We start from the raw sequence: 25,419 nt of genomic DNA on the forward strand, positions 1-25,419 counted from the left end.
AAACCTGGATTCCATTATACATATCTATTAATTATTTATTTGCTTAATCCCAATATACATAGTGGTACCAGAACTGTTAACCTATAATCACATAGAAAATGTCTTTATTAACTACAGTACAGTGCTTATATATACTTTCTTTTCAGTCCTTAGCTTTATGCCATGCTAAGTTGCTTCAGTTGCGTCTGACTCTTTGTGACCCTATGGACTATAGCTCACCAGGCTCCTTTATCCATGGGATTCTCCAGGCAAAAATACTGTAGTGGGTTGCCATGCCCTCCTCCAGGGAATCTTTCCAACCCACTCACTGAACCCACATCTCTTACATCTCCTGCATTGGCAGGTGGATTCTTTACCACTAGTGCCATCTGCCTTAGTCTACTTATTTTCTAATGTACTTAGGTTAAATTTTCCCCACTCCCTTCATTGAAGTTATATCATACATCTGGAACTCAGTCAGACCCCTTTGTCACAATCTGCATTCCCTTGGACAGCAAGGAGATCCAACCAGTCCATCCTAAAAGAAATCAGTCCTGAATGTTCATTGGAAGGACTGATGTTGAAGCTGAAACTCCAATACTTTGGCCACCTGATGCAAAGAGCTGACTCATTTGAAAAGGTGTTGATGCTGGGAAAGATTGAAGGCGGGAGGATAAGGGACGACAGAGGATGAGATGGTTGGGTGGCATCACCAACTCAATGGACATGAGTCTGAGTAAGCTCCGGGAGTTGGTGATGGACAGGGAAGCCTGGCATGCTGCAGTCCATGCCGTCACAAAGAGTCAGACACAACCGAGTGACTAAACGGACCTGAACTGCATTCCACTCTAACCCCACAACAGCCAAATTGACCTTTTTAAATTGCATTCACTAAGGTCTTGCTTTTTGTGCTATAAGTCTCCATGAGTTCTGATAAGTGTATATTCCCCAATCTTCTGTATGTACGTAAAAGTCCATAAATAATTAGTCTTTATTTTGTATATTCAGTATTTTCATTTTCATTTAACCACATATTTACATTCCCCTTTGTCCTTCATTCTTTACTGAATTTCCCTGTTTTCATTTGTGATTTTTAATTTTCGGCCCAAAAAATCTTTTGAGTATTTTTTTTAGTGCTGGTTTACAAATAATTCCTTAGGTTTTTTTCTGGCCAGATCTTCATTTCACTTTCATTTTTGAAAGCTATTGTTGATGATTCCATTACTAAGATAACTCATCAGAGGTCTCAATTAAAAGCCTAATTACCAGGGCCCCTTTTTCTTTCTAAGGTCCATATGTCAGTTTTTGTCTCTCCATAACTGTAGTCTTCTATAAGCTTTGCTCAGCTTCTCAGCTGACTTAGGAACTGGCATATTGCCTTGAATGAAAAAGAGAAGTCAAATATCAGACTTACCTCTGTGCCTTCTTTTTCTCAGAGAACCTGCCCCTCAAATCACTTGTACTGCCTTGTGAACTTTCCAGTGACTTCAAACAGACCTCAAAAAGTATCCAGCTTCTCAAATTGCCCTCAATAAAACAGTTAATGTTATAACAACCAGTCTGCTATACAAAAATCCTAGAAGAGCAATTGAAATTCCAAGTGAGGAAATTTCTGTCTCATACTCAGCAGGGTTGAAGTTTCTGGAATTCTACAACATAATCTTAGTTTTTTAACCAGTGTGATATCATCCTCAGCTGGTTTGATTATAAAATAGTATTAATTTTATACTATTAATATTAGTATAAATATATACTAATATATATTAGTATATATTTAATATATATATTATATATTTATATATAAACAATATATATTAATATATAATTAATATATATAATAATATGTGTATTATATATTATATAATATATATAATAAATTAATTATATATTAACATTTATACTATATTATATTAGTATAAATATATCTTATTATATTAATAAGATATATTAATTAATATATCTTATTAATTCAATATATATTGTCCAGCAATATTGTATCAGAAATGTGTTCTTATGAGTTTTAGTAGAATGTTTGCAAACTATATCTTCTTTCCAAGGTAGACATTCACTAAAAATTAGTTAATCTTTTATTTAATCTGGCATATCTGGTTGTTCTCTGATCATACCTGGTTTGAGAAACTTTTTGAAGGATTGATACTGAGAGTCTCAGGCATGGGAAAGTAGAATTCATTGCTTTTATCATTTTTTGTTTGTTTCTTTTTAAGGTCATATATAAATCACAAGTGTTTGAATTTCTAGAAATGTTATAATCATGATATCTGCAATGAATTAGTTAGTTAATGCTGACATATATTATCAACCATTTTCTCCTTTAGCTGTGGCCACTATTTCTTTATAATTTCAGCCTAATTTTGCAGAACACTGTCTAGGACACAGGCCAGACAGCATAGACACATGATTAAAGTTAATAGCCACACTACAAATAACACCTTGTTGATATTAAATAGTGTTGGCCTTAAAAACACAAAACACTGCTCTTTCTGTTGTTTTTAAATTATTTGAATTATTTTTAAATGAAAAATGTTATATAATAATGAATACTTTTATATTTTACATTACTGAGCCCTCTAAATTATTTTTGTTTTGTCCTGAATTAGCATACTTAAAATTAAATCATCTTATTTTGAATTATATCAGCTACTACTAGGATGATTGAAAAATATACCTGTATTCCATGACACATAGTATTAAAGATTAAACTTTGTTACTGTGCAATGGTCTCTTGAGCCTGGTCTATATGGTAAAATACTCTATAAAATTACAATTTGTTAAACATAGCCCAAATTCAATAAAAATGAAGGATGATATCTAGTTAGGGGCTGAGATGGTAGCATAATTTTGCTTTAAAACTAAGTCATATGTCAGGGTAAAAAGACTCCAAGTATCAATACATATCTGAACATTTCTAATTGCAAGAAAATTCCCTATTCAAGCAGACATTTCTGGTACAATATTATAAATATATGTTGTAGCACCACCTAGCAAACTCCTAGTGCATTTACCACATCACAAACATTTTGCTCTTTTTCCAGTAGTGAACATACTTTTCTAAATATCTGCAGAGTCATGGAAAATTACACATTTTATGCAGCAGGAAAAATAGAAAAATTTCAAGACCAGCTTATAAAAACATATTTCATGTTTATACTTTTAAATTCTGTTTATTATATATATGCCTGTGCATTAGAATAAAATTTACATGCTTTTTTCTTTATTAACAAAACTTATATAACTTATAATAACATATATAATTAACATATGCCAATATTTGACATTCTCAGTTGTTTATTTCACTGGTGGACAGACAAAATAAAATCAAAGCTTTGTCTATTATATCTAGGTAATGACAAAAACGGGAAGGTCCATACATTTTATTTTTTTTAATCACTATTTCTGATGGCAGTGCAGACATTTAGCAAATAGAAGAGAGTGTTTTAAGTGGAAAAACATGGTTAGAGAGAAACAAACTTACTATTTTTACAATGCTAAGCTAATTACATAACTGCCCTGAATCTTAGTTTCCTAAACTTTAATATGCCATGATGATAACAATAACAGGGTTATTGAGAAATGTTTCACACAGAATATAATTCAATAGATATTTATCTACCAATGAGTTTGCTTTCAGCTATTTGACAAGTTAACCTATTAAGAAAGTAAACAGAAAAATATCATTTATCAAATTCCTACTTTGTCTTGACTGGCTTGATTTATTTTGCCTGATCTTGGACAAAAAGGTCAGCACATTTTGTATATCAATTCTCCAACATAATCTTGGCAAAATAGTCATTTCTATTAGTTCAGAAAATTGCTTGCAAGTTTTCATCTAGAAAAATTAACTATTTGATTAACTGAATTTTTTTTCAACTGCTCTGAGTCTAAAATTATATCTAGATGAACAAGTCACTTGTAAAGAAAAAAAGTTGCATTCCAACAGAACCAAGAGAACTCAATGAACTTGTCTGAGTTGTCTGATTCTAGAAATATAACTAACTTTACTGAGTTAAAATATTTTTCCACTAAGAAAATGCACAAATAAAACAACTCTGGATTTTTATGTATAGAAACTGTTCTCATCCTGCAGATTGATAGCTGATTTGAAGCTTGGGGCACAGGCTGGGTCACAAGCATCATAATGTCAGCCTGTCAACGATCACATTTCTCAAACACAGCATCTGGTTACTTTGGACAGGGACTGGCCTGCTGGAACCTGACAGTTCCATTACTGCCAGCAGTCTTATAATAGCTGATGGAAACTGCAAACAGTAACCTTTTCATTTAGCACTGACAAAGATTCTGCCCCAAAACCTAAAGCCTGAGAGACACCAAAAAAGATTTAGCTCAAGTCAAAGTTTTGGTTTTATTTTTATTTTATTTTTGGTCCTTTTTCTTTTTTAAAAAAAAATTAAGGGTGTTTGCAACCAAGTGGATTGTTTACAAACAAAAATACTAAGAGCTCTGAAATCATGAGTCCTGTAATTAAAAGTGCTGGGTCAACTGCTTTGCCTCCAGCATTAACATCTAAATAACACCATTCTGATGACACAGGAAGGAAAGGCTACCCTTTTCTCACTGGACTATATAAAAGTGACAGAAAGAAATTAGCAGTAAAGGCTTTTCAGAAGAAGGTTGGCCTCTTGGGTATAACTAAGCAACCTCTGAGAAACAGTCAGTGGTATTTCAGCACTTGAGTTCCATGCTTTGCTAGGTTATTTCAGACATTACAAGTAATGTATTGTTTAGTGGTACCCATGTACACCATTAAATGCATCACAGTGTGGCATGGATTCAGCAAGTTTTAGTCATAACATGCCAGCTGGAGAATATTAAGGGGGGAAAAATCCGTTTTCAATTTCTGCTTAATGTTCTGGTGAAAATAATGTAAGTCACTTCTGTGAAAGTATTTACCTTCCAAACACTCTTCAATACATAGGTACTAAAAGAGAATTTTCAGTAAAGCAGTATTTGCTCACTCCCTCTTCCTTACCCAGTTTTTGCATTCATTTCTTACTCTTCATTGATGCATATAAGTTTCAACATGTTTCTTTTACTTCTAGAGTTAATTAACCTTAACACTATACTGACATTGGCAAGTTTACGGAGCAACAAAAGTGTCCTTGTAGGCAAGAATTACACAAACACTGTGACTGTGTTTTGCAATTGTTTTCTTGAACATTTTATAGTTATTAAAACCTTATGGTGGTCTTTCACAATATGTACTGTGGACTATGAAAAAAATGTGTAATTTTCATTTCTGCCATTAAAAATAATTTTCATTTGCTTTGCTGCCCCAGTCATTAAAATCTACCCAGAGAATTCCTCTTTGTCTCATGAGCATGTCTACTAAGTACTGCTCCATATTTAACTCGCTCTTAGATCACCCCATGGCTTGAGAATTCTTTTAATCTCTTTTCCATTTATAACTGTACTGCTTGACCTTTCTTCAGCAAGGTGTCTTGTATATAAAATGTCAGTGAGAGGATTACAGACATGGGACAAAGATATAGTTTAATTAAAAAAGGTCCTGTGAGATTGAAAAAGGTTACTGGCCTAGATCACAAATATTTAATGCCAGATGACTATTTATGAGGTTAAAAGAAAAAAAGAAATTACTGGCCATTTGTAATTGACCAACCATTAAATTTACAATGATTAGATTATACTTCTGATTAAAACTTTTGTATTTATAGTAGATTAAAGCTATGAGTTATAAGCTATGCCAGTTATAAAATAAAAATTAATTCAAGTTCCCTATAAGTGAGACAATACAACAGAGGTATATAGACCTGCTTATTTTTAATGTCAGAGTTTGAATATATAAAAACTCATTCATTGTTTGAAGCCACTATATGAAGCTATGTATGGATTGATTAAACCAAATGCATCCATGAAGCAAATGGCTTTCCCATTCATTTATCTTTCCATCCAACCTCATGTATATATACATATGTATACAAGTCAAAATACTGAACACCAAGTTATTTAACCACTGATTTGAAAAGGATGCCAATTATTCAGAAAGGATACCTAAACAATCAAAAAAGGATACTACTATTAAAATCTAGTCTGACTAAAACGTATAAGGCCAAAAGAAAACACACACACACACACACACACACACACACCTACCTGTCAACATGAAGCTGAAACTGATATGTCAACAACTAGTAATTCAGCAAGGAGGGTGTTCGACTCCAGAATTTGATATTAAAACTACACTCCTTACTGATTATCATAGTACATGGGGATGTTGAAAAATGCTGAGAGCAGTCTCATAATTTTCTGAAACCAAAAATGGAAATATCTATTTGCTGTTTCAGTCCACAGTGTTGCAAAGAGTTGGACACAACTGAGCGACTGGACTGAACTGAACTGAATGATCTTAAGTTTTGAAAACAAACAAACACGGAGTATAATATTCAGATTAACATATTAAAAAAAACTTAATTAGATGCAAAAAATCTTAATTAGATGCAGATCAATATTAGTTATCAGTGTGATGAATCTGCCCAACAGGCTGGTGTTACTTTAAGCTCTATTAACAGAAGTGCATCTATAATAAGGGAAGTGTTAATTCTATCCTGTTTGGCTTAGGTCACATTTCAAGAGGAGTATCATGTTTGATTCCATGTGTAAACACTCTTAAAAGTTTACTGGCTATCATACTTTAGAATATAGAGACCCAAGGCCTGGGGGAGGCAGACAAGGGAGTTCCAAGGAAGCTAACAATCTGTGGGTTTGAGAAAGTCCACTTTGGTGGTCACGGTTTACTATTTGAAGGTCTCAGACAAGATCAATAGTCAAAACTGGGGCGGGTAGGTTAGGCTGCCAGATAAAATACAGGACACCCAGTTAAATCTGAATTTCTGATAAACAATAAATATTTTTGCATTGGGCAAACTTACACTAAAATTATTTGTTGTTTATCTGATATTCAAATTTAACTGGGCATCCTGTATTTTTATCTGCTAACTTTGGCAAACCTAGGGGTGTGGATTAAAGAAAGGGGTGTTCAATCAACAGAAAACATAATGACAAGAATTTGAGAGGGGAGAGAGTTAAACTCCACATTAGTGAAGGCAATACTGTAGCAAAATGACTGTCAGTCAGTATTTAAATGATATTATTATAAATATTTCATTGACAATGGTCAGAATTTATAAAATTACATATAGTTTACTAAAACTTTTAGAAATGTTCCTCTGCTGCTACCAATCTGGCTGTGTTCACATTCTCTTCAGTTTTCAGTGCCAGGGGTCTATTCCAGCTGGGTATCTGCAAGGTACAACTATTGGGCTCAACTCCTTCCCACCCTCTTAAGGTCCCCTGAGAGCCTTTGGGACCATTGTGCAGGAACAGCCAGTTCTCTCAGTTGCCTGTCTGACAGCCTGTCCAGCCTGGGACCTTATTCCTTCCCTTCCCTAGAGAAGACTGCAGGGACATTAGCACTCACAGTTGACAGTTACCAACTGAGCGCTAAAGAGGAAAGAGGGGTGCCTGTGCTTAAGGTGCCGATGTTGGAATGAATGCAAGGAGGCAAGAAAGGAGGATGAGAAAGAGATTATAGTGCACTACTAAAGGTGAATAGAACTGCCGACTGATGCCTAAAACAAGGATTCATAAAAGTGGGCAAGCAGTTCAGTTCAGTTCAGTCACTTAGTCATGTCTGACTCTTTGTGACCCCTATGAACTACAGCATGCCAGGTCTCCCTGTCCATCATCAACTTCCGGAGTTCACATAAACTCATGCCCATTGAGTTGGTGATCCATCCAACCATCTCATCCTCTGTTGTCCTCTTCTTCTCCTCCCCGCAATCTTTCCCAGCATCAGAGTCTTTTCCAATGAGTCAGCTCTTCGCATCAGGTGGCCAAAGTATTGGAGTTTCAGCTTTAGCATCAGTCCTTCCAATGAATATTCAGGACTCATCTTTAGAATGGACTAGTTGGATCTCTTTGCAGTCCAAGGGACTCTCAAGAGTCTTCTCCAACACCACAGTTCAAAAGCATCAATTCTTTGGTGCTCAGCTTTCTTTATAGTCCAACTCTCACATCCACACATGACTACTGGAAAAACCATAGCCTTGACTAGATGGACCTTTGTTGGTAAAGTAATGTCTCTGCTTTTTAATATGCTGTCTAGGTTGATCATAACTTTTCTTCCAAGGAGTAAGCATCTTTTAATTTCATGGCTGCATTCACCATCTGTAGTGATTTTGGAGCCCCCCAAAATTAAGTCTGCCACTGTTTCCACTGCACTTTTTATAAATGGAGTCCTGGGATATCAGAGTGAGAGTCAATTCCTGGGCAGATTGATAAGAAGTCCGGGGTCTCTGAGGAGGAAAAAGGAGTCTGGGGCTCTCAAGGAGGAGGAAAGGACAAATATCTTTTTTCTACATTCCTTAGTAAGGATTATATAACAATAATGTATCCTGCTTGAGGACAGTTTCTCCTTCTTGAAAACTTGACTAATCCTATTATCTTAGAATGTGTATTATGGGAGTGGCTGGTAAGATCTTTCTATTGTTAGTTCTAATCCTGTTATCTTACAATGTAAATTGTGGGAGTGGGTCTAGAAAGATCTTTACAACCTTCAGACATTCTTTTGATTTATTGTGATAACCAATTGAAAAAATATATAACTCCCTCTTCTAAGACTAGTGAGGGGGACAGTTTCTGTCTCCCTTCTAATATAATATCTATGTCAGAAGCTTTCTCTGCCCCTTTTCATACTTTAATAAAACTCTGCTACAAAAAGCTCTTGAGTGATCAAGCCTGGTCCGTGGTTCCAAAGCTAAATCTTGAATCTGACAGAGTAAGCTATCAAAAGCACTGAAAACAAACAGAAATTCAGCACCAGGAAATTCTGAGAGCAAAGTATAAGACACCAGCAATAACTACTGATAACTGCAATGTTGAAAAATTTTATAGCTAAAGATAAGTGAGATAAATACACATATTAACTGTAAGTAATTTTTTTAAGGTTCTCCAAATAAACAGAATCAATCTCTATGTGAAGAGATTTATTATAAGGAATTGGCTTGTGTGATTATGAAGGCTAAGAAGCCCAAAATTTGCAATTTTGGCATGTTCAAGACCCAGGAGAACCGATGGTGTGGATTCAGTCCTAAGGATGGCATACTGGACACTGAGGAGAATCAATGGTGCAGTTCCAATCTGAAGGGAGGAGATTTGGGAGAATTTATTGTACAGATGCCTCCAATGGATGGAGGAGCTTGGTGGGCTACAGTCCATGGGGTCGCAAAGAGTTGGGACACGACTGAGCGACTTCACTTCACTTCATTGTACAGATGAAGACAGAAGGCAGTTTGCTGGAAAATTCCCTTTTGCTCCGGAAGGTCAGTCTTTTTGCTCTAAGAGTTCCTTCAACTGACTGGATGAGACTCATCCATATTATGGAAGACAACCTACTTACTCAAAGTTAACCATTTTAAATGTCAATCTCATCCAAAATCATCCTGCAAGTTGACACATTGTTAACCATCACAGTAGGTAATACCACATTTTGTTTACCCATTCATCTATGGATGGACATTTGGATCTTTTCCATTTTTTGGCTGTTGTGAATAATACTGCTATGAACATGGTGGTAAAAATACCTGTTTGAGTCCCTTCTTTCAATTATTTTGTAATTTACATTAAGAAGTGGATTCTCTGGATCATATGCAAATCTATGTTTAATTTTTTGAGGAACTGGCATAATGCTTTCCACAGTATCTACATCATTTTACATTCCCACCAGCAGTGCACAAGTTTTCCAGTTTCTTGACATCCTGGTCAAAACCTAGTATTTTCTGTTTTGTTTGTTTGTTTTGCTTTTTAAAGAATAGCCATTTTAATGGACTTAAAGTGGTGACTTACTGTGGTTTCTATTTTCATTTCCCTAATAAGAGTCAGTGTTGAACATCTTTTCATGTTCTTATTAGCCATTTGTATATATTCTTTGGAGAAATACCATTTCAGTTCTTTGTCCATTTTACAATTAGGTTGTTTATTTTTATACTTGAGTTATAGGAGTTTATTTATACATTTTTAATATAAATTCCTTATCATATATTTTCTCCCATTCTGTGGACTGCTTTTTCAGCTCTCTTAATAATGTCCTTCAGTGCACAAAGTTTTTATTTTTGGTTAAGTCCAAATTTATCTAGTTTTTCTTTTGTTGCCTGGGTTTTAGTATCATATCCAAAAATATCATGAAGCTTCTTCCTCCCTGTGTTTTCTTTCAAAAGTTTTATAGTTTTGGGTCCTCTTACGGTTCTATCTTTTATCCATTTTGAGTTAATTTTTGTATATGGTGGAAGGTAAGGATCTCATTTCATTCCTTAGCATGTGAATATCCAGTTTTCCTAGTGCCACTTTTTGAAAAGACTGTCCTTTCTCAGGATTGAATTTTAGAAAGTGGAAAAATCAAGAAGAAAATTAACCTGTGGTTAAGAGAGATCAACTTCAAACTAATAAAAGATTCAACTTCTTAATCAGAAAGCTTACTAATTATTAATTGATTTTCTCAGTAAAAACTATGACATAAATAATTTAAATTAGTGCCAACTTTATACTGATTATTATACACATACTTTTGTTTTATTCTAAAGTCCCTGTAGTAATACTCTGCATATGCTTTTCCTAAATTATTATTGACTATTTCATACTTTACTGAATCATCCTCACTGTTTTTTTGTTACTTTTAAGAGGATCATATTTTTCAGCTTGTTTTTTTTCCTATAAATCTTTTTCCTATCAAATCCATTCTTTAAGCTCTCAAGTCAATTAGAATAGTTTTCTCATTTTAACTAACATACACTGAAGCTCTTACCTTTAGATCGTCTGCAAAAGTGTGCTAGTGTGTTATACTCCCTTTCTAGAACCATTACTGAAGATGATAAAATCATTAGCTGAAGAGCTGCTGCTGCTAAGTCGCTTCAGTCGTGTCCAACTCTGTATGACCCCAGAGACAGCAGCCCACCAGGCTCCCCTGTCCCTGGGATTCTCCAGGCAAGAACACTGGAGTGGGTTGCCATTTCCTTCTCCAATGCATGGAAGTGAAAAGTGAAAGTGAAAGTGAAGTCGCTCAGTCATGTCTAACTCTTGCGACCCCATGGACTTCAGCCTACCAGGCTTCTCTGTCCATGGGATTTTCCAGGCAAGAGTACTGGAGTGGGGTGCCATTGCCTTCTCTGGCTGAAGAGCTAGGTAATTCCAAAGAGTGATGAATGTACAACAGTTCTTTAGACTGATGATATCTAGTTCTAGCAGAAGTTTATAAAGCTGTTGATCAAACATTGATGTCACCCCAAATGTAAAGCCTGGAAAGGCATGAAGTTCTTAAGATTAATTTAAAAAATTCATTTCTCATACATTTATATATCAACCTCACTTTAGATTCTTCCACTCAAAGACACTGGAGTGACTATGTTTGCTCCCATAACTTTATCCTCAAAGGACAAAATAATTTGCTTTATTGCTAACAATAGAGTCCCATCTTGTTTAAGAAAATAAATGATATCATAGCATTTTGTCTATCCCTATGCTTATTGGGATTAGTGTATTTGAAGGGAGAGTGAAAAAAAAAATGAGAACCTGAAATTGTGTACACTTTTTCAGCTGCCTACTTTTTAAAATATATATCCAGCAAGCCATTACAAAGGAAACTTCAAAGTTCAGTTCAATACAATCCATTTGTGTTTGTTTTCAAAGTAGCTGTATTTTAGACAGTTAATAAAGTGTCTATTTACCCTAGTAGGTGGAGGGACAGATATGTGTGAAAATCTAACTCTGCAACTGAATGAGAAGTCCAGTAGTCAGAAAGTCCATCTAGTCTGGTTTTAAAAATTTATCTAATACAGAGAGCAACTAAAAATCATACCAATGAAATTAGAGTGGAAACTTGTATGCAAAAATCTTCAGGAATGATGATTAAAATATATTTGGGGTAGGGGTGACCATATTTGTAATATTTCTATTGTAGTGAGATATCAACCAATAAGAAATCCTATGTACACATATTCAGAAGCCAACATTACCATGTACCAAGCACAGTCAAAACTTTTCTTTTAAATTTTACCTTAAAAATTAGCACAGGAAGCCAAAGTCTTATCCTAAAGTTTTAAGCAACAATAAAAGTAAATATGAACATAGATAAGACTCTGAAATATGTTGTAACTCCTTTGGGATCATGAAACAATACAAATAAATCAAATATATAGTTAGATTAATTCAGGTTATGGTGATTAACAGATAAAGTCCATGACTATTAGGTTATAAAATTATTGGTGCAAACATTAAAATATTTCAATAGTTACAGTGAGATTAAAGCTAATTTGTAATTGGTAGTAATGAGATCAGAATTTGCTTTACTATGAGATAACTAAAATGCACTAGAAAGGCAATCTAATATAATGAAATAGTGACATGGGGATTCCCTGACTTAATAAATTAATTGAAGGATTCTACAGGCAGAGTGAGCATTTACTATTGGAAGTACTGATGCTGAAGCTGAAGCTCCAACAGTTTGGCCACCTGATGCGAAGGGCCTACTCATTGGAAAAGACTCTGATGCAGAGAAAGATTGAGGGCAAGAGGAGAAAGGGAGGACATAGGATGTGATGGTTGGATGGCATCGCTTACTCAATAGACATGAATCTGAGCAAACTCCGGGCAAGTTTGGCAGTTCTTGGGGTCATGAAGAGTTGGACATGACTTAGCGACTGAACAACAATCCAGAAGAAAAGAGATAAACATACTCCAGTGGTTTGTTGAACAAGAAATTCATAATAGGCAAACTTGAAAATGAGGTATAATCTGTCATCTGATCCTGATCTATATAAACTAGCTATTTACATTGGAATATTGAAATACACATTTTAAGTAGATATTTATGGCTCAGCTGGTAAAGAATCTGCCTGCAATGCAGGAGACCTGGGTTCGATCCCTGGATTGGGAAAATCCCTTGGAAAAGGGAAAGGCTACCCACTCCCAGTTTTCTGGCCTGGAGAATTCCATGGACTGTATAGTCCACGGGGTCACAAAGGGTCGGACACGACTGAGTGACTCTTACTTTCACTATGGTTGAAGTGGAGAAAGGAGCAATGAATAGAGATTCAAAGTCTCATAGTTAAAAGCACAGCATTATCTATTTTGGACTTCCCTGGTGGCTCAGATGGTAAAGCATATGCCTACAATGCAGGAGACCCAGGTTCGATCTCTGGGTTGGGAAGATCCTCTGGAGAAGGAAATGGCAACCCACTCCAGTACTCTTGCCTGGAAAATCCCATGGACAGAGGAGCGTTGTAGGCTACAGTCCATGGGGTCGCAAAGAGTTGGCTCAGACACGACTGAGAGACTTCACTTTCACTTTCTTTCTTTATTATCTATTTTATTCCTATTTAAACTAATCAAGTGTGACAGCACAACTTGCATATAATAACACTATAGCTGACATTTAATAAACAAATATTAATTGAATGAGTAAATAAAAAGCAGTACTTTTTCCTAATACAATTTTGTAGCCTTAAGGTTGTTAATTTATAAATTAACTTTCATTCTTAATATCTGGCTATCCCAGTAAAAGAAATACAATTAACAAGAGTGAACCTCTCCCCTTCAAATTTTCTCTGACTCTGTTCTTTCTCTTAAATCACAACCCCAGCATGTAGTGTTATTTGGAAATGAATTCTGATGTTTTTATTAGTTTTTATTAACTGATCATTTGACATGTACCTGCATTATAGTTGAAAAATAAATAGAACATGTCATATTTGCTTTTCTGACACTTGAAAACGTGGAGTAGTTTTCAGGTGATGGGAGTAGAAAAATAGCTGTGAGAGGCAAGTAATATTTAATATTTTGCTCCATTTTTTTTCCCTGTGGTCACCCATCCCTAACTGAACTGACAGCTTAGAAATGTCAATTCTAAATAAAAATTTACCCACATGGGGCTTTAGTTAGCAATCTAGGGTCATGCAGATACTTTTGGTTGAAAATCGAGATAAGACTAGAAAAGGAAAATAGAAGAAATCCCAAATATTCCTACTTTCTCTTTTCATCCTTCATGTGGTAAAATTAGTCTAGTTCTCAGGACAAAGATCATAGCGCCTCAAAATCTTAGATATGTAGCCTGAGGTAAAAAAGAAAAACACAAAGTAACTTTTCTTATACCAACTTCATACAGATCAGATAAAATTAAATAATACAGGATAGTCATAGACAATAATGTCACTGTGTAATTTTTCACAGATTCTCTAGCATTCATTTTATTAAATAATAATTTTCAAAGTTCAATAAAGCTCTTAAAGTTACTTAGATATGCTTAAAATAATTCCCCATCTTTCTTTCCAGGTTTCATTGATTCTATTAATCAGTCAAATACAATAGATTTATTTTTCCAAAAAATATATCTTAACAGCTTATTTTTATAACACAACCAATCAATTTTCACACATGTGCATTGTGAAGGGTGAACTTTTGATTATGTGTGAAAAATCTATGGTAAATGAATAACAAGACACATGTATTCTTTAAAAAGGAAAACATGCACATTCAAAGGGTTCTGCAGGAAGGGCTAATGGTAAGGAACCTGCTTGCAATGCAGAAGACATAAGCAACACGGGTTTGATCCCTGGGTTGGGAAGATCCCCTGGAGAAGGGAATGGTAACCCACTTCAGTATTCTTGCCTGGAGAATCCCATGGACAGAGGAGCCTGGTGGGCTACAGTCCAAAGGGTACAAAGAGTTGGACACAACTGAAGTGACTTAGCAGATATGAGTGCACATTCAAAATAAAAGGGACACACTGATTATCAGGAAAGTAATTTGATTCACAAAGAATTTGAATATTAATAGACTAAAATATGGAACATTTTACTCATTTTAAAAGCCAACCAAAGAGATGCATAATTATTTTAAAATATATTGATAAAATATTTAAATTATATGTCACAGAAATTAAAATATTTGGAATAAAAAGAACTACTAAATAATACAAACTTAAGTATTAGAATAAGTTATAATTGTTTATTTTTTATTATATTATGATACTATTGTCAAGAATCACTCATTCTTAAAAACACAGTTTGTCTTTATAGAGTATAAGATATTTCTAAAATTACAATGCATGTGCTATGATGAGTTCTGTCCTCCAGAGGGCAGTGCAGTACAAACTCAGAGGGCACAGAGTGCACCAAAAAACCAAATGTTAAGTAATTTCATTTTATTCTAGTGGTAACGAAAATACAGAAAAAGTCCCAGGATCTGCTGTAATGCCAAAATTCCTGACTGCAAGATATAAAGTGTTGCAAATTCTCTAATTAGTTTGACCATGTGTCAATCATTTCAATTTCTTTTAACTGGAAATTGTTTTTCAAAATGAATTAATGGACAAAAATTGATCTTCTGTTGGTTGAACATCAGTAGATGTTTTTTTAAAGAAGATAAAATGGTCCTGGGACTCTTCAAGACTTTGATACACATCGTATGAGCTCCTTATAAAAGGAGTATTTCTCTACTTTCAACACACAATAGAAGGCACACACTTGATTTTATGAATTTGGTTTTTCCTGCTTATGGCTCTCCAAAAACATTTTCTAAGCTATAAGTTAAATCTGTTTATAGCAAATTATAAAGCAAATATAATTTTTATAGTTCTTGGAAAACTCCTAAAACCTCTGAACTACTATTGAGAACTATTCAGCAATACAAATAATACAAATAAAGAACTAGTGTCCAGCATACAAAAATGGCTCCATAAAGGCTGCATGTGTGAGCTGAGGCTTAGTCACTCAGCTGTGTCTGACTCTGTGACCCTATAGACTGCAGCTGCCAGGTTCCTCTGTTTATGGATTTTTCCAGGAAATAATACTGGAGTGGCTTGCCATTTCCTCCTCTTTGGGAACTTCCTGATCCAGGGATAGAACCCATGTCTCTTGCATTGGCAGTGGATTCTTTACCACTGAGCCACCTGAGAAGCCCCCATAAATGTTAGTTATGGTTATTATTAAATATATAGAGAGATTTTTAAAACTGTGATTAAAAAACTCCTAACAAACAAAAGTCCAGGGCCAGATGGCTTCACAGGTGAATTTTATCAAACATTTAGAGAAGAATTAACACCTATCTTCTGAAACTATTTCAAGAAATTTCAGAGGAAGGAATATGCTCAAATTCTTTCTATGAGGCCATCATTACCCTGATAACAGAACCAGATGAAAACACCACACACAATAAAAGAAAATTACCATTCGGTATTACTGGTGAACATAGATGCAAAAATCCTCAACAAAATACTAGCATTCTTAATCCAACAGAACATTGTCATACACCATGATCAAGTGGGATTTATCCCAGGGATGCATGGATTTTTCAGTATCTGCAAATCAGTGTGATGGCACCCCACTCCAGTACTCTTGCCTGGAAAATCCCATGGAAGAAGGAGCCTGGTAGGCTGCAGTCCATGGGGTCGCTAAGAGTCGGACACGACTGAGTGACTTCACTTTGACTTTTCACTTTCATGCATTGGAGAAGGAAATGGCAACCCACTCCAGTGTTCTTGCCTGGAGAATCCCAGGGACAGGGGGGCCTGGTGGGCTGCCATCTATGGGGTTGCATAGAGTCAGACACGACTGAAGTGACTTAGCAGCAGCAGCAGCAGCAAATCAGTGTGATATATCACAACAATAAATTGCATAAAAATCATATGATCATCTCAATAGATGCAGAAAAAGCTTTTCACAAAATTCAACAGCCATTTATGATAAAACTCTCCAGAAAGTGGACATAAAGGGAACATACCTCAACATAATAAAAGCCACCTATAACAAACCTACAGCTAACATCATACTCAATGGAGAAGATCTGAAAGCATTTCCTCCAAGATCAGGAACAGGACAAGGATGTTCACTCTTGCCACTTTTATCCAACATAGTTTGGAAGTCATAGCCATGGCAGTCAGAGAAGAAAAATAAATGAAAGTAATCCAAATAGGAAAAGAAGAAGGAAAACATAACTGTTTGCAGATGACATAATACTAAATATAGAAAATCTGAAAGATACTACCAGAAAACTACTGGAGTTCATCATTGAATTTTATAAAGTTGCAGGATATAAAATTAATACATAGAAAGCTCTTGCATTCTATACACTAACAACAAAAGAACAGAAAGAGAAATTAAAGAAACAATCCCATTTACCATCATATCAAAAAGAATAAAATACCTGGGAATAAACCTACCTAAGGATGCAAAAGACCTGTAATTTGTAAACTATAAGATGCTGATGAAATAAATCAAAATGACACAGACAGATGAATATACCACGTTCTTAGAAGAATCAACATTGTTAAAATGACTATACTACCCAAAGCAATCTACATATTCAATGCAATTCTTATAAAATTATCAATACCAAAAGCATTTTCACATGCTTCCTAGGTGGTGCTAGTGGTAAAGGATCTACTTGCCAATGCAGAAGATACAAGAGATGTGGGTTCAATCCCTGAGTCAGAAAGATACCCTGGAGGAGGAAATGATACCCCACTCCAGTATTCTTGCCTGAAAAATTCCATGGACAGAGGAGCCTGGTGGACTACAGTCCATGGGGCTGAAACAGTCAGACACAACTGAGTCACTGAACACAAACACAGATTTAAAAAAAAAAAAAACTTAAAATCTGTACAAAGACACAGAAGGCCCCAAATAGCCAAAGCAATCTTGAAAGAGAAAAATGGAGGTGGAGGTATCAGGCTCTCTGACTTCAGAGTATACTGCAAAGCTATAGTAACCAAAACCAAATGGTACTAACACAAAAACAGAAATACAGGTCAATGGAACAGGATAGAAAGCTGAGAAATAAGTCTACCCACCTATGGCCAATTAGTCTATGACAAAGGAGGAATGACTGTGCAATGGAGAAAAGACAGCTGGGATAACTATACATACATCTAAAAAGATAAAACTAGAACATTCTTTAACATCATATACAAAAAAAAAAACCCCAAAACTCAGAATGGATTAGAACCTAAATGTAAAACCAGATACTATAAAACTCTTGAGAGGAAAATATAGGCAGAACACTCTTTGACACAAATCACATCTATATCTATTATAATGTCTCCCAGAGTGGTGGAAATAAAAACAAAAATTAACAAGTGAAACCTAATTAAACTCAAAAACTTTTGCACAGCAAAGGAAACCACAAATGAAATGGAAAACAAAACAAAACAAAACACAACAGAATGGGAGAAAATATTCTCAACCAACAAAGGATCAGTCTCCAAAATTTACAAACAGCTCATGTGGTTCAATATCCAAAATATAGACAATCCAATCAAAAACTGGACAGAAGACCTAGGTAGATATTTCTCCAAAGAAGGCACATAGATGGCCAACAGGTACATGGAAAGATGCTCAACCTTTGCTAATTATTAGAGACGTAAATCAAAACTACAATGAGATATCACTTCACAACAATCAGAATGGCCACCATCAAAAATTTACAAATAATAAATCCTGGAGAGGGTGTGGGAAAACAAGAACTCTCCTAGAACGTTGGTGGGAATGAAAACTGATACAGCCACTATGGAGAATAGCACAGAGGTTTCTTAAAAAAACTAAAAATACAGCTACCAGATGACTGAGTGGTCCCAGTCCTGGGCATGTATTTGCAGAAAAGCATAGTTTGAAAGGACACACGCACCCCAGTTCACTGCAGCACTGTTTACAATAGCCAAGACATGGAAGTAACCTAAATGTCTATTGATAGATGAATGGATAAAGAAGATGTGATACATATATACAATGGAACATTATTCAGCCTAGAAGGATGATGGCAAAAGTTGCACAATGATGTGGACGTACATAGTGTCACTTAAATGAACAGTTAAATGTGGTTAAAATAATGTTTTATATTATGTGATGTTTATCATAATAATAAAAAAAAGAATGAAATAATGCCATTTGCAGGAACATGGATGGACCTGGAGATTATCATAAGTGAATTAAGTCAGATAGAAAAAGGCAGACATCATATATCACTTATATGTAAATCTATAAAGAGATAATACAAACAAACTTATTTGTAAAGCAGAAATTGACTCAGAGAATGCTCTTATGGTTATCAGGGAGAATGGGTGAGGAGGAAGGATAGACTGAAAATTTATGATTTACATGTACACAATGCTATATTTAAAATGGATAGCCAACAGGACCTACTGTAAAGTTAATTAAAAATTTAAAAACTAGATATTTAAAAAATATATACCCATATCTGTCTATATATGTATACTTACACAGAGAGATCTTAAAAAGCAAAACCCCCAAATGTCTCTATTTCCTTCTAGTCATTGTATTTTGCAAACATCAAATTAAACAAGTAATTTAGGTTTGTTGTAAAGAGTTTGCCTATATTTTTAATTTAACTGTAACAGTATCTAAGCCCCACCCTATTTTTTCCCCTCTTGCCCCACACCTGAAAAAAACAATAAGAAAGCCAAGATGTCTTGAGTTCACATTATGCAAGAGGAATCCTCACTCCGTTGCCATTCCCTAACTACAATGAAATCAAAGCTACTGCCCCTCCCTACTCTTGCAAGTCATTTTTAGACCTACTGGAGAGCCTGCCCTGCTGTCCCCAGAAAGCCCCATTATGTGCATAATAAATCTTTTCATACCCTCTTGGTACAGCTGTGTGGCATTACCACTTTCCACATTCAGATTAAATTTTGGATGGGTGTTGATCCAATTCCCCATGGGTAAACCACAGACTAAGTTTGAGAGCTGTCTTTTTGATGCATTTCTCCAAATTTATGCATTTGCTCCTTTTGAAATAGACAGTTCATCTATTTGATAGGGAAGTTCATTTTTTATTATTGTTTTAATACAGTTTTCTCCCAAACTATGAAAATCCTATGAACAAGAGAGAATTGAAAAATTCTAGGGCCGAATTCTTATAGTGAAAAATATTTTGAACAAGTCTCATGAGAATCCATTTAAACATTTAATCCCTCAGTAAGCTTCAAATATCCTTTGAGAACTTGCACCATGATTCACCTCCATTTTCAGAGACTTACTTTATGAAGAATCTCTTTTGAGGTGTGATAAAATAACAGGACAGAGAGCCACAATGCAGAATTCTTGCTAAAAGACTTTGAGCTTGAATTTAGTAACATCTGCCTCTGATCACAAACTCATAAGGAGATTGAAGTGGAACATTTTAAAGAATATCACAAGAATAGTTACTAATATTTAGAATGTGTGAAATTTTATAGCACAAATGACCCAATTTCTTTAATAAATGCACCTCATTAAAAGAGGGAATTGCTATCTTTTAAAATATGGTACACTTACACTGAATATTACTCAACCTTCAAAAAGAAGGGAATTCTACCATATGTGACAACATAGATGAACCTTAAGGACATAATGCTAAATGAAATGAATATGTCACAGAAGGACAAAGGCTGCATGCTTTCCACTCTTACTAGGTATCTAATGAAAGTAACAGAATATTTCACTCCCAAATATGCCTCCTTGGCACAAAGATTATTTGAACTGATAATTTTGAGAAAAAGCAGACACAGGAGGGGATCTGAAAATAGAGTAGAAGCTACTTTTTGGAAGAGAAATTTACATGTGTAAAGGAAATCTCCATTTGTGAGGATGTCTCCCTCTCCACAAGAAGAAGAGATGGATGACTATTTCACAGAAGAATCTTATCACTGGAAGAGACATTAACTTTTGTTGTGGTTCTTGTTCAGTCCCTAAATCCTGTCCAACTCCTTTGCAACCCCGTGAACTGTAGTCCCCCAGGATCCTCTGTTCATGGGATTTCCCAGGCAAGAATACTGGAGTAGATATCCATTTCCTTCTCCAGAGAATCTTCCTGACCCAGGGATTGTCTCCTGCATTGGCAGGCAGATTCTTTACCACTGAGCAAACAGGGAAGCCCATGGTAAACATTACCTTCCTTGTTTAATGTGACTTTCCTGGTACCAGTTTCTTGTCCCTATCCCTCAAAGTTGCTCCTTTTGTATTTAGTCAAAGACAATATTTCAACTGCTGGCTTAGCCTACTTCTGAGAGTTATTCATTTTCCCTTGGGTATCTCCCATGTGTACACAAAGTACTGTTGCTGTTCACTCACCAAATCATGCATGACTCTTTGCAACCCCATGGATGGCAGCAAGCCAGGCTTCTCAGTAATTCACTATCGCCCAGAGTTTGCTCAAATTCATGTCCATTGAGTCAGTAATACTACCTAACCATTTCATCCTCTGCCAGCCCCTTTTCCTTTTCCCTTCAATGTTTCATAACATCAGGGTCTTCTCCAACAAGTCAGGTCTTCACATCAATAGCCAAAGTATTGGAGCTTCAGCTTCAGCATCAGTCTTCCTTCTAATTGGATACACAGGGTTGATTTCCTTTAGGATTGACTGATTTGAACTCTGTTCAGTCCAAGGGACTCTCAAGAGTCTTCTCCAACACCACACTTCAAAAGCATCAGTTCTTCAGCATTTAGCCTTCTTTATGGTCCAACTCTCACATCTGTACACGACTACTGGAAAAACCATAGCTTTGACTATATGCACATTTGTTGGCAAATGGTGTGTTTGCTTCTTAATATGCTGTCTAGGTTTGTCATAGCTTTCCTTCCAAAGAGCAAGCGTCTTTTAATTTTATGGCTGTAGTCACCATCCCCAGTGATTGTGGAGCCCAAGAAAAAATCTGTCACAATTTTCACTTTTTCCCCATATTTTTGCCATGAAGTACTGGAACTGGATGCCATGATCTTAGTTTTTTGTTTGGTGAATTTTAAGCCAGTTTTTTCACTATCCTCTTTCACACTCAATAAGAGGCTCTTTAGTTCCTCTTCAGTTTCTGCCATCAGGGTGGTATCATCTGCATATCTGAGGTTGTTGATATTTCTCCTAGCAATCTTGATTCCAGCTTTTGATTCAACCAGCCTGGCATTTCATATGATATACTTTGCATGTAAGTTAAATAAGCAGGATGACAATACAGCTTTGATGTACTCCTTTTCCAATTTTGAACCAGTCTGTTGTACCATGTCTGGTTCTAACTGTGCTTCTTGACCTGCACACAGATTTCTCAGTAGACAGGAAGGGTGGTATTTCCACCTCTTTAAGAATTTTCCACAGTCTGTTGCTGTGACCCACACAGTCAAAGGCTTTAGTATAGGCAATGAAGCAGAAGCAGATGATTTTTCTGAAACTCCTTTGCTTTGACCATGATATAATGAATGTTGGCAATTTGATCTCTGGTTCCTCTGCCTTTTCTAAATCTAGCGTGTACATCTGGAAGTTCTCCGTTCATGTACTTTGGAAGCCTAGCTTGAAGGATTTTAAGCAGAACCTTGCTAGCATGTGAAATGAGCACAAGTGCACAGTAGCTTGCACATTCATTGGCATGGTGCTTCTTTGGAATTGGAATGAAAACTAACCTTTTCCAGTCCTATGGCCACTGTTGAGTTTTTCAAATTTGATGACATGTTGAGTCCAGCACTTTAACAGCATCATCTCTTAGGATTTGAAATAACTTATCTGGAAGTCCATCACCTCCACTAGCCTTATTCATAGTAATGCTTCCTAAGCCCTATTTCATTTCACACTCCAAGATGTCTGGCTCTAGGTAAGTGACCATACTACTGTGGTTATCTGGGTCATTAAGACCTTTCTTATATAGTTCTCATGAGTATTCTTGCCACCTCTTCTTAATCTCTTCTGCTTCTGTTAGGTCCATACCATTTCTGTCCTTTATTGAGCCTATCTTTGCATGAAATGTTTCCTTGGTATCTCCAATTTTCTTGAAGAGATCTCTAGTCCTTCTGATTCTACTCTTTTTCTCTATTTCTTTGTATTGTTCACTTAAGTAGACTTTCTTATCTCTCTTTGCTAATCTCTGGAACTCTGCATTCAGTTGGGTATAGCATAGCATAGCACAGCATAGCATAGTGAAGTTGCTCAGTAGTGTCCGACTCTTTGCAACTCCATGGACTGTAGCCTACCAGACTCCTCCATCCATGGGATTTTCCAGGCAAGAGTACTGGAGTGGGGTGCCATTTCCTTCTCCAGGGGATCTTCCTGACTCAGGGATCAAACCCAGGTCTCCCACATTGCAGGCAGACGCTTTACCGTCTGAGCCACCAGGGAAGTCTCAGTTGGGTATATCTTTCCCTTTCTCCTTTGCCTTTCACTTCTCTTCTTTTCTCAGCTATTTTTAAGGCCTTCTCAGACAACCACTTTGCCTTGTTACATTTCTTTTTCTTTGGGATGATTTTAGTCACTGCCTCTTATACAGTGTAATGAACCTTTGTCCATAGTTCTTCAAGAACTCTGTCTACCAGATCTAATTCCTTGAATCCATTCCTCATCTCCACTGTATAATCTTAAGGGATTTGATTTAGGTCATACATGAATGGCCTAGTGGCTTTGCCTACTTTCTTCAGTTTAACCCTGAACTTTGCAATGAGGAACTTATGAACTGAGCCACAGTCAGCTCCAAGTCTTGTTTTTGCTGACTGTATAGGGTTTCTCCATCTTTGGCTACAGAGAATATAATCAATTTGATTTCGGTATTGACCATCTGGTAAAGTCCATGTGTAAAGTCTTCTCTTGTGTTGTGGAAGTGGGTATTTGCTATGACCATCATAAAAGTTTAAATCAAATAAATATGCAAAGGACTCTTTTGCCATAACTCTTTGCAAATATTGGGGACTTATTAAAAATGAACTATGAGCATGAAATTCATCAACAAAATATTTTCAGTATATATAACATTCCATTTCTAATGTCTGGTAAATTCAAATAATACGAAGGTATTGATATGCCAACTTAAACATAGACTTATCTTTGTTCACAAGACAATGTAAATGGGCAAAGTACATGGAGCTAGACTTAGTAAAAACACATAATTTGAGAATTCTGATAAGGAATGTTGAATCCAAAACCAGAATCCATTGTTACCATAGGCAGTCTGCCCTGTCTTTAGAAAAAAAAAGTTGCTGTTACACAGCCATCTGCTCACATACCAAGCTGTTTACCTGGCTGTTTGCTCTACTTGTCAGAATAGCTCTTCAATATTCTCACCATGGCATGAGGGTCAGGTACCCACCTGGTGCTAGTGACCCAGGGTTGTTTTTCTTCTGCTGCTAAATTTTTTAACTTATATCAGCTTGGGACTTGGAGAATTCAGCTATCCAGTTGCAGCATATTAGCCAGTCATCCCCTCAGGGAGGCATCCCTTCTTCTGCGTCCCTGATCCAACTCTGTTGTTCTTTCCATTTAGAACTGACAATACAAAATGTTGATATGTGTGTTAGTCATAAATAAACTATCCAGGAAGTATAATGTTTACCAACCTGCATCAGCATTTTCCTTACATCAGCCTGACTTGAAAGGATGAAAACTGATTCATCTATGCAAGACATTATTATTGTTATGGTTGTTATTGTTTCTGTTTATTTGACCATTTCTTTTTGGTGGGATGAACACTAGTGGATATAGCCTACTGTTTTTGTTGTTCAATAGATAATGTTGTGTCCGACTCTTAGCGACACCATGGACTGCAGCATGCCAGGCTTCTCTGTCCTTAAGATAATGTTACATTAAATTTAATCCATTCATAACTAATTCTTATTGAAATGAATACCCATAGGTTTATTTCTTCGCCAACTCAGTTCAATGAAATTGCATTGAGTACCATAAACACACCAAACTTGGGATTAAGTGCATGGGAATACAAAGATCATTAAGATGTGATCTCTAACAAGAGGCTTATAGTTAATCTTCCTGGGTTAGATTGATGGTGTTACATGATGGATTACAGCCATGTAATCAAATAACTGTGGTAGAATATGACAAATACATCCTAGGAATAGTGCAGGTCGTATACAAATAATTTAACAATACTTAGAAGTATCAGTGTCCTATAAGCCTATGACTAAACAAATGCACGGAGAAGGCAATGGCACCCCACTCCAGTACTCTTGCCTGGAAAATCCCATGGATGGAGGAGCCTGGAAGGCTGCAGTCCATGGGGTCGCTGAGGGTCGGACACGACTGAGTGACTTCACTTTCACTTTTCACTTTTATGCATTGGAGAAGGAAATGGTAACCCACTCTGGTGTTCTTGCCTGGACAATCCCAGGGACGGGGCAGCCTGGTGGGCTGCCGTCTATGGGGTCGCACAGAGTCATACACGGCTGAAGTGACTCAGCAGCAAACAAATGCAAATGATATAAAAAGAACAAACACCCCAAAGTTTCAGATGTCACATGCTGTTCTCATAAATACATTTGATTAAAAAGTTAAAGCTGCAATGTATAAACAGTATATACTGGACACCTTTGGCTATTTAGACTAGAATTATTTAAAGCTACATAAAATAAAAAGATC

The 25,419-nt window shown here is 36.0% G+C and overlaps 1 long non-coding RNA gene across 1 annotated transcript in view; it reads right to left on the reverse strand.

Moving 5' to 3' along the window:
- The window catches only part of LOC132345095 (uncharacterized), a 99,539-nt gene extending 75,231 nt beyond the window's left edge, over positions 1-24,308 (reverse strand). Inside the window, exon 1 of the long non-coding RNA XR_009494223.1 lies at positions 24,137-24,308. This is a non-coding gene — a long non-coding RNA (uncharacterized lncRNA). The remainder of the gene's footprint in view (positions 1-24,136) is intronic.
- Positions 24,309-25,419: the final 1,111 nt, after the last annotated feature.

The sequence above is a fragment of the Bos taurus genome, chromosome 4 (genome assembly GCF_002263795.3).
Source record: "Bos taurus isolate L1 Dominette 01449 registration number 42190680 breed Hereford chromosome 4, ARS-UCD2.0, whole genome shotgun sequence".
Classification (NCBI taxonomy): domain Eukaryota; kingdom Metazoa; phylum Chordata; class Mammalia; order Artiodactyla; family Bovidae; genus Bos; species Bos taurus.